Source organism: Panthera onca, chromosome B1 (assembly GCF_046562875.1).
Source record: "Panthera onca isolate mPanOnc1 chromosome B1, mPanOnc1 haplotype 2, whole genome shotgun sequence".
Classification (NCBI taxonomy): domain Eukaryota; kingdom Metazoa; phylum Chordata; class Mammalia; order Carnivora; family Felidae; genus Panthera; species Panthera onca.
Window position 1 is genome coordinate 71679987 of NC_138342.1, and position 10341 is coordinate 71690327.

A 10341-nucleotide genomic window follows, 5' to 3' on the forward strand; every position below is an offset into this window, starting at 1 on the left:
TAAAGGTTTCCTCCAAATTATCTTTTGCTTTTCAGTTTTTATTAGGGCCCTTTTAAGCAGAGCTTGTTTAGTTTTAAGTAGGCCAACTTCTGCCAATGTCTTTGCAGTTTCTGCTTCTGGTGTCTTGTATGTGTGGGCTGCTTCCCAGACCCTGAGAGGCTTTGTATTATTTAAAACCAGCAACAACTCTAAGGTAAGTAGTAATTTCCCTCGGTGGCCTTGTTAGTATTTGTATTAGCAAGTATTTAGGCACTTGTGGAGCCTGAATTATTTAAACAGATATTTGTTCACGATTTACCAGAGTTGTTGGAAATGTAAATTGTCACATTCCAGGCTACTTTTACTTAGGACATCTAGGTGTTTAGAACCCTCCAGTCCATTCCAAACAACTTTGAAGGCCAGCGGGTGTTTACCGTAATATAATCAGAATTTTATCTGCTGTTATTTTGGCTGTGCTTAGATAAATGTACCCGTCTAGTCTGTTTTGTCTTAGAACAGGACTCTTTCGGTGTTTGCGGTTTCCCTGTAGACCACACTCCGCTGACATCAAGGCTCTGATAATAAAGACCTGTGCCCTTCTAACTGACTGCAGGGTGGACCTTGAATGCTTTCTAAACAGACAATTCTATTTTAGCTTCAAAAGACCATGTGCTTGCTCTGGATAAGTGCTGTAAATCACCCTTCTCTGTTGCTGCAGCCCAGTCCTAACATCTTATTTACCTTATTTCATGTGTAGGCGGCAGAAACAATTATGGGTTTGTATCTCTCTACTGCTAAGTATTCCTATAAATTATCATCTAAGCAACAATACACACAAACAGGCGTACGCACACACATTTTTCTGTAGGTACATACACGATTAGATGTGAAAAATGAGTTGTACTCAACTGCATGGGCCTTAGAAAAATGTCTTCAGTTAACTATTCAATTCCCTGCTTTTCTATCTTTGTCCTACAGTCTCTGAAGAAACTATTCCTGCTGGTAGGACTTAGCACGCAGGATTGTAGTTGAGGACTTTACAAGCATCTTAAGGGAGTGATATGCTAGAGTGGCTTTGCAGAGCTTCCCAATCATGTAAATTATTGTGGATTTTTTTTTAAAATCCTGTTTTCAACTGATCTACAGATAGGCCATTAAAAGAAATCAAATGAGGGGTTCCTGGGTGGCACAGTGGGTTAAGTGCCTGACTTACTGCCAGCTCACGTCATGATCTTGTAATTTGCGTGTTTGAGCCCTGTGTTGGGCTCTGCACTGATAACTCAGAACCTGGAGCCTTGCTTCAGCTTCTGTGTCCCCCTTTCTCTCTGCCCCTGCCTCCCTCTCCCTCCCTCTCTTTCTCTCTCTCACTCACTCAAAAATAAACCTAAAAAAAAAAAAAAAAAATCAAATGATGGGGCATCTGGGTGGCTCAGTCAGTTAGGAGTCCAACTTTGGCTCAGGTCATGATCTCATGGTTCATAGGTTCGAGCCCCACGTCAGGTTTTGTGCGGACAGCTCAGAGCCTGGAGCATGCTTCGGATTCTGTCTCTCTCTCTCTCTCTCTCTCTGCCCCTCCCCTGTTCATGTTCTGTCTCTCTCCCTCAAAATAACATTAAAAAAAATTTTTTTAAAATCAAATGACATAAAAGCATGTAGAGCAAAAACTACAAGAGCAGGGGCAGCTGGGTGACTCAGTCGGTTAAGCATCCAACTCCTGATTTCAGCTTAGGTCATGATCTCACAGTTCGTGAGATGGAGCCCTCCATTGGTCTCCGTGGGCTGTCTGCTGACAGCGTGGAACCTGTTTGTGATTCTTTTTGCCCCTCCCCTACCCGCACTTGCTCTTTTTCTCTCAAAATAAATAAACATTTAACAATCAGCAAAAAAGTCACAAGGGTAAACGTATTTCATCCATTTCCCTCCAGAGCTAATAGCCATTACTTTTGGTGCATCTCATTCCAGAACTCATTGCGCACTTATACGTTGTTTTTAAACATAAATTTGGAGTATATTTTGATTCTTTTGATTTTATATCAGTGTTTTTATGGTAATCCTATTTTGGATGCAATATATTGTGTAATAAGGATATATCTCCCTTTATGTAAACATTCTCACATTATGCATACAAGCCTCCCCTGGGCCTCTGCCGTTATTCTGTTACAAACAGCTGTACTGAGGAATCTTTCTTTTCTTTTTCTTTTTTAGGAATCTTGATAAACACATCATTGTGCATTCTTTTAAGTATTTTTACAGGATAAATTTTTGTAAGAGGGATGTCTCAGTCAAAAGTGAAGTCAAATTTAAAATTTTTGATGTTACCAAACCTACTTCTCCCAAAAAGCTCTTATAGCAACTGTGGATGGGTATACATTCTTTCTTTTTTTTTTTTTCTTTCATTATGATATGTGTATTCTTTAATCCTCCCCTCCCCACTTACTCTCTGGTAACCATTAGTTCTCTAAGTTAAGAGTGTTTCTTGGTTTATCTCGCTACCACCACCCACCACCGCCTGTTTTGGGCTTCTTTCTTAAATTCCACGTATGAGTGACATATGGTATTTGTCTTTTCTGACATTTCATTTAGCATTATATTCTAGCTCTATCCGTGTTGCAAATGGCAAGATTTCATGCTTTTCTATGGCTGAATGATATTCTGTTGTGTATACAACACATCTTTATACATTCATCAGTAGGCACTTGGGCTGCTTCCATAGTTTGGCTATTTTTAAGTTTTGTTTGTGTGTGTATGTGCGCGTGTGTGTTTTGTTTTTTGGTTTTTGGGTTTTTTTTTTTTTTTTTTTTTGGAGAGAGCACATGTATGCACACATGCATGAGTGGGGATGGAGAGGGAGAGAGAATCTTAAGCAAACTCCATGCTCAGCACAGAGCCCTATGCTTGGCTCGATCCCACGACCCTGGAATCATGACCTGAGCCGAAATTAAGAGTCAGACACTCAACAGACTGAGCCACCCAGGTGCCCCTATAGTTTGGCTATTGTAAATAATGCTGCTATAAATGTAGGAGTGCATGTATCCTTTTGAATTAGTGTTTTTGTATTTTCAGGGTAAATGCCCAGTAGTGTGATTACTGGATCATAGGGTAGTTCTATTTTTAATTTTCTTGAGGAACCTCCATACTGTTTTCCAGAATGGCTGCACCAGTTTGCATTTCCACCAAGAGTGCAGGAGGGTTCCTTTTTGTCCACATCCTTGCCAACACTTGTGGTTTTGATTTTAGCCATTCTGAGTGGTGTGAGGTGATATCTCATTGTGGTTTTGATTTGCATTTCCCTGATGATGAGTGATGTTGAGCTACTTTTCATGTGTCTGTTGGCCATCTGAATGTCCGTGGAGAAGTGTCTGATCAGGTCTTCTGCCCATTTTTAAATTGGGTTGTTTTGGGGGGTATTGAGTTGTAGCAGTTCTTTAATGTTTTGGATACTAACCCTTTATCAGCCATGTCATTTGCAAACATCTCCCATTGCATAGGTTGTCTTTTAGTTTTGTTGATTGTTTCCTTTGCAGAAACTTTTTATGTAGTCAATGGTTTGTTTTTATTTCTTTGACCTTAGACCTATCTAGAAAAATGTTGCTACAGCTGACATCAGAGAAAATATTGCCTATGCTCTCTTCAAGGATTTTTATGATTTCAGGTCTCATATATTTAGCTCTTTAATCCATTTTGTTTTTGTTTGGTGAAAGAAAGTGGTCCAGTTTCATTCTTCTGCATATTGCTGTCCAGTTTTCCCAACACCATTTGTTGAAGAGACTTTTTCCCATTGTATATTCATTCCTCCTTTATTGAAGATTAATTGACCATATAATTGTGGGTTCATTTCTGTGTTTTCTATAACTTTGATCTTTGTGTGTGTGTTTATGCTAGTACCATACTGTTTTGATTACTACCGCTCTGTAATATAACTTGAAATCTGGAATTGTGATACCTCCAGTTTTTACTTTTTCAAGATTTCCTGGGCTATTCAGCATCTTGTTATTCCATACAAATTTTAGGATTGTTTGTTCTACTTCTGTGAAAAAATGCTGCTGGTGTTTTGATAGGGATTGCATTAAACCCATAGATTGCTTTGAATGGTACAGACGTTTGAACAACTTTTGTTCTTCCAACCCAGGAGCATGGAATGTGTTTCCATTTCTTTGTGTCCTCTTCAGTTTCTTTCATGAGTTTTCAGAGTAGAGGTCTTTCACCTCCTTGGTTAAGTTTATTCCTAGGTATTTTATTCTTTTTGGTGCAATTGTAAATGGGACTGTTTTCTTAATACTCCATTGCTTGCACCTCAGAAAACATCATCTGTGAGCTGCTTACAATTCCCATTTCTTTTTTTCCAACCCTGTAGGAGGCAATGATCAACCCCTAAGTAAGTGAAACTGCATACATCATTGATACACAGGATTTGAAGCTCCATTAATCTTTAAAACATATTCATTGTCCAAGCAGATGACATTTATCCTGGATAAAATGGAAGCTATGAAATATGGGCACAGTTTTGAGGATCTATGGAATGAATTTCACCATAGGTTTCTCTATGGCCTACAGAGATCAAATCTAAAATTTGTTACAGGTCAGTCCCCAGCCTCACTTGATTATCGTCCTAATAACCTGATAATTTGCTTATTTTAGATGAAGATAAAAGAGCAAGGGAAGACTGATTTCTTATCCCCATGAAGTTTAATTCTATCCATTCAATAGTCTGAGTGATTCCTTTGTGTAAAGTGACATGCTTCAGAATGTGTGTAGCACAAAGTATAGGTCAAGGTGCCTGGCTTCCGGATGGCATGTCTCTTTTCCATCCAGGTGACAGGTTAACTTCAGATCTGGTATTTTCCCATTCAGATAGCCATTGTCCTTGCCTCTGGCCCATCCTAATATAGATGCTATTGTAAAACTAACACCCTGTAGCTACAATGTTCAGAGTTATTTCAAGCTTGACAGCATGGCATATGTCAGTGTATCTATTAGGCAAAGGACAGCACTCCTCTTGTGTCTATGTATTTGTCCTGAATTCACCAGAGCAAAATGGAGCCACTCAGTCTTTTTCCCTTTCATTTACTACCTCCATGATACATCCCCATCCCCAGAGCCCAACAGACCTAGAAAATGAAAACATGGAGAAGGGGAAAAGAACATGTGTTAAGCCACTTGTCCTGTATACCTTCCATAGTTGTATTTTTAAAACCACCTTCCAAATTAGTCATTATTATCATGCAGATGATCAAATTTAAGCTAAAGAGGAGTAATTTATGGTCAAGCAGCTAGCAAAAGGTGAAACCCAGATTATGATACTGATTTGCCTGACTTCATTATGAAGAATTTTGCTTATGAGAATGAACTAGAGGAAACATGGCTTTTGTTGTTGTTGTTGTTGTTTTTTAAATAAGCTCTTTTAATGTCCTCTACAAACAGAATCGTAACACTCTTAACATTTAACCACTTTTGGATTATACTAGAGGCAATTAGTAAAATTGGATTGTGGGTAGGAATTAGAGAGGTTTTATAAAATGGAGCTCAAGGGGCACCTCAGTGCTTCTCTCTGCCCCTTCCCTGCTCTCATCCTTTTCTCAAAATAAATAAACTTAAAAAAAAAAATTTAATGGAGCTTGAGAAGGAAGTCCTGAGAATATGTAGTCACTAGACAATGACTAGCACAGTGGGGGATTTCCCAAGTCAGATGTTGCCTTACATATGCCTTGTAGATTTTATCCATTTACCTGAACCAGTCAGAACACGAGTACATCTCTAGTGCTTGCTGAAATAGATAGGTTTTTTCCTTTTTATGAGGACATGTATTATTTAATAAAAAAAAGTATCACTAGATTTTACTTTTTTGTTATAAACCTTTAAGGAAACTAGCATAAAACAAAAGTTTTAAAGTCATGCAAAGTAACTTCAAAGGTTAAAATCCCAACAAATATGAAATAACTGAAACTGGCAACAGTGTGAATCCCCCCAGGGTCCTCCAAGTTGTAGAGTAGTGGGGCCAAATAAAACTTTAGCTTAGAAACTGACAACCTTGAAGGCTGAATGCCTTGGCCTAGCAGGATGTGTCTCACTTTCATGATATTATCTATAAAATACAACCAGAAGCCAAAACAATAATCATCCTCTACCTTGTGCAAGTTACCTAAATGTCTGATACTATTTCCTATCAAAACAGAAAGGGGTTGAAATACATACTATCCTAAAGTCTATGAAAGTAATAGTAATCATGTATTTCTGTTAAATGTGATGGGTTAAAATTTAGAGATACACAGAACTCACTAAAAGGACTACTGTCCTACAAAATCATCATCTTGGGTGAGGGGGAGGAGTACACATCAGTGAGCACTGCTCAGAAAATATGTAGAACACTTTAAAGCTGTTTGCAGTACTTGATGGATAAGCACACACACACCTTACTATATGGTAGTTTTGTCCATATAAATAACTCACCAGACTTAGCTCTAAAACACGTATTTTCAAAAGGCAGAGGAAAAAGTAGTATGTCCCTATTAAATACTTCCAGTATCTCCTTACGTTTGTTTTGGGCATGATGGCAGCATCACTGGATTAATGAAAATCTCCACATATTCTTTGGAAAGCGCTATTCATTATATCAACATTTTTGAAGTTCTAATACATGTTTAAAAATTGTATTCACCCCAGAATGTTTTAATTCCCCTTTATATCCAGTGCTTAACCCAAAGTTGAATAAACTTTATCCTGAACCTTATACGCTTATATCCACCTCAATTGGAAACACAAGTGGACTGGACTATGGAGTAGAATTACTGTGTACAAAAATGTCACAGATGTGTTTCTTCCTCTTGTTTCCCCTTGACTGGGACATTAATCAGCCATGGCAAGACCCCTCCATTATATTCTCTACAGTTCTATGTTCAGGCATTTGAGTATGCATATGTATTTTTGTGCATATTTACACAAATGATGAATCTCCATAATCATTTAATGGATAGGTAAGGATAGTAAAATGCATTGTTAGCATGAAACATTTACCTAAAACACAGGAAGTTAGGGAAATTTCACATATGGACACTTAAAAAAAAATATCCTGTTGCAATAAAACAAAACTTGTAGGTTCTTACGTTAAACCATTAAATGTTTGGTTCTACTTCCCTAATTTCCTGAAGCCACATCTTTCATTACTTACCAAATATACATTCCTGTAAGTTAAGTAAATCCCTGGCCAGGTTCCTTCCTTGGCTCAACTTTCTGCTATTTTTAATGTGCATAGTGCTCTCTCCTTTCAGCAGGCCTAGAAGCCTAGGGTCAGCTGAGACCCATTCTCCTAAAACTTTACAACTCCCTACAGGCATATTTACAAAGTGTTACCTGAAAATACCAAGGAGCCACCAGACATTCCATTTGTGTGCAATTCATTAAAAAGAATTTACATTCATTCCACTAGTAAGAATTATTTACTTCTCTGGCTCTGGCTTGAAAGGATGTGGTAGGTTTGAGTCAACAAAACCGTCTCTGGCCTCTTCCTCCCCTTATTCATAGGCATTAGCCACCCTGCAGGTGTAAACCTGTACACCAAGAGATCTGTGTGCATAAAGAGGAGGAGATCTGAAGCAGAAAAGCTTAGGGTTTTGACTATAATGTACCTCTGGGGATTAAGTAAAAGCCACAGCCAACCAGCCAGCTCCTGAGGACTATGAATAGTGGTAATGAGGAAAACATTTTGAACCTGGGCCTCAAATTGCACTCGGTGTGCTAAGCAATGCAGGCGCAACATGAAATGAATGAATTTTAACAAGTTTTAGCTTTAGGCTTCTCATTAGGGCCCTTTTCCCACGTGTAATGTGCAGAATGCACCACTAGAGAGCAACCCTTTACCTTAGGAAAAAATATATGAATTTAACCACATGAAGCTACACCTTCACACCCAGTAGAATGGCTATAATCAAAGAGGACAACACACAGTGTTGTTAAGGATGAAAAGAACCCAGAAAACTCATACTGTGCTGATGGGAATATAATATAGTACAGCCGCTGTGAAGAAGTTTGGTAGTTTCTTAAAAATTGTTACAACCCAGCAATTCCACTTGTATGAACCTATGAAGATAAATGAAAACATGCTTACATTAAGACATGTTCATGAACACTCATGGCAGTGTTAAGAAACAAATGGAGACCAGCCTTGAAAATTCTCTGAACAGACAAAACCAGTTTAGTCATATAAACAAAGCTTGATTTAGCTTACTTTGCAAGACTAACTTGACCTGGGTCATTTCTTGCTTATGCCTCTGAAAATAAGCAATACTTGAACAGTTCCCAAAGTTGGTATGAAGTAACACACTGACCAATTCCCTATCATTTAAGAAAACACTAATATATTCTAACACTGAATAAACAGTTACTGTTTTCTCATTGTAAAAGCAGCTGCTTGATAACAAATATTCCCCTGAGTCTCATTCCACATATTGGTTTGAGTGTTTCTGGTGTGTGCATAATAAACTTTTACTAATTAACTACTTTGGTGATTGATTGGTTTTACTTCTGTTATTTCTGAACTTCTGACATCTCCTGGCAAAAGAAGTGGGATCCAAAGACCCTGAATGTCTCCAAGGCCAGTGAACACATAGGTGCCTAGTACCCACAAAGCCCAGTGAACTCACTGCTTTCTAGCTAACCCGGGAATTTGAGGGTAAGTCTCTTTGAGATCTGAGGTCTGCTCTTTGTGTTTTGAGCGCTCCAACTTTGTTGTGCACACCTGCATTTTGCTTGTTGAAGCTTCTTGGTTAGTCACTCTGTGCTGTTCAAAGAACGGGGGTGGGGTGGAACGTGATTCCCTGTGTTTTGAAACAGTTGTTGGAAAACAGGGCCTCTCACAGTTAAGACATTAAAGGTAAAGATGGGTTCCGTCTGGCCTATGGATGAGGCTCTTGTGCCTTTTTGGAAAATGGCTGATCTTTTGAAATTGTAGTGGCCACTTTGGGGAATTTTTAACTTAGGTCCACCTTAAGCACGTTTAGAAGATTCCAAACCTCTCAGAAACCATGGAATGTATTCTTTAAATGGCATGTAGAAGCTTCTAAAAGACGAAAATGACTCCATAAAGAGCTCTGAAAAAAAATCCTTACAGCATGCAAATAGTGTCTTTGGCCATCTAAGTAGGTACTGTTAATTTAGTCCACCTGCCAGAAACAGTTTGTATCCAACAATTCTTTTGACTGTTGTACCTGAGACGTGGCTACAGTTTTCAAAACAAAAGCTTTAAGAACTTTTTGGATGTCTGTATGTTTATGTAGGTCTAAGTATGTTACAGATAGGTGATATTTTTCTCTTTCCAGATGGTATTACCAAAATTGTAAAGAGCTCTATTTAAAGAAAAGTGTTTTATCAAGATACTCTCAGAAGTATAGAAACTAACCCAGATTTTTTCAAGTTTATGATCTAAGACAATCCTTGATAAATACAAGCTAGTTTAAGTATGCTGGTTTAATAAAAGCAGGTATGTCTTCAACATTTGCCAAAAAATACAATAGTTGTTTATGTCTAATCCAAGCACAATTGTTTAAAGTAATAATTTAAAGTTTATACTAACTCTAATTGAATAATGGGTATTCATTGAATATCTAAATCATTTCCAAACTTACATTTAGCATTTAATGTTAATATACTTTTGGCTTTTTAATTTTCTACAGAGATAAAAGATATTTGGGTCCATTAATAAACATGATTTGTGCCACACTGAAAAATCTACTACTTTAGAAATTGTGAAATATATTTATAAATTTGCCAACCCACAATTACTTTTTTTTCTTAGTTTTCAACTAGGAATTAAAGATCCTAACAGTTAAGAATTCTTATATATATATATATATATATATATATATATATATATATATAAAACTACTTGAAATAAAAGGGCTAAAAAGACCAACTGCATATGAAAAGAAGGTAAAGAAAACAACGTTTTTTGAATAAGGAAACATATGAAGGACTTTTGGGGTTTTTTTTCTTTTTAGTAAAAAAATAAAAATTTTGTCCTAAAATAAAATGATTGTTCCAGAATAAGGAAAAAGGACAAAACCTAATTGGATATAGAAAGTTACAGAAGGTTTGTGAAAAGGGAATCTTGAGAAAGGAATTTTATGTGATCAAGCTTAGAATGGACTTGTTTTAAAAAAGACTTGAATATCAGGGTGCCTGGGTGGCTCAGTCAGTTAAGTGTCCAAGTCAGCTCAAGTCATGATCTCATGGTTTGAGCCCCACATCAGGCTCTGTGCTGACAGCTCAGAGCCTGGAGCCTGCTTCAGATTCTGTGTTTCCCTCTCTCTCTCTCTGCCCTTCCCTCGCTCATTCTGTCTCCCTCTCTAACCCCTTCAAAAGTAAACATTA

General features: G+C 37.6%; 1 protein-coding gene across 3 annotated transcripts in view; it reads left to right on the plus strand.

Moving 5' to 3' along the window:
- Positions 1–9280, plus strand: part of AFF1 (ALF transcription elongation factor 1) — a 146049-nt gene extending 136769 nt beyond the window's left edge. Inside the window, exons 21-23 of one of the 3 annotated variants that reach the window (XR_013555213.2) lie at positions 108–193; positions 4334–4558; positions 8534–9280. The gene's annotated coding sequence lies outside the window, so the exon portion shown is untranslated. Of the gene's footprint in view, positions 1–107; positions 583–4333; positions 4559–8533 lie in introns of those variants that run through there. The other 2 variants (XR_013555214.2, XR_013555212.2) reach the window with 2 other exon arrangements.
- The last annotated feature ends 1061 nt before the right edge of the window (positions 9281–10341 follow it).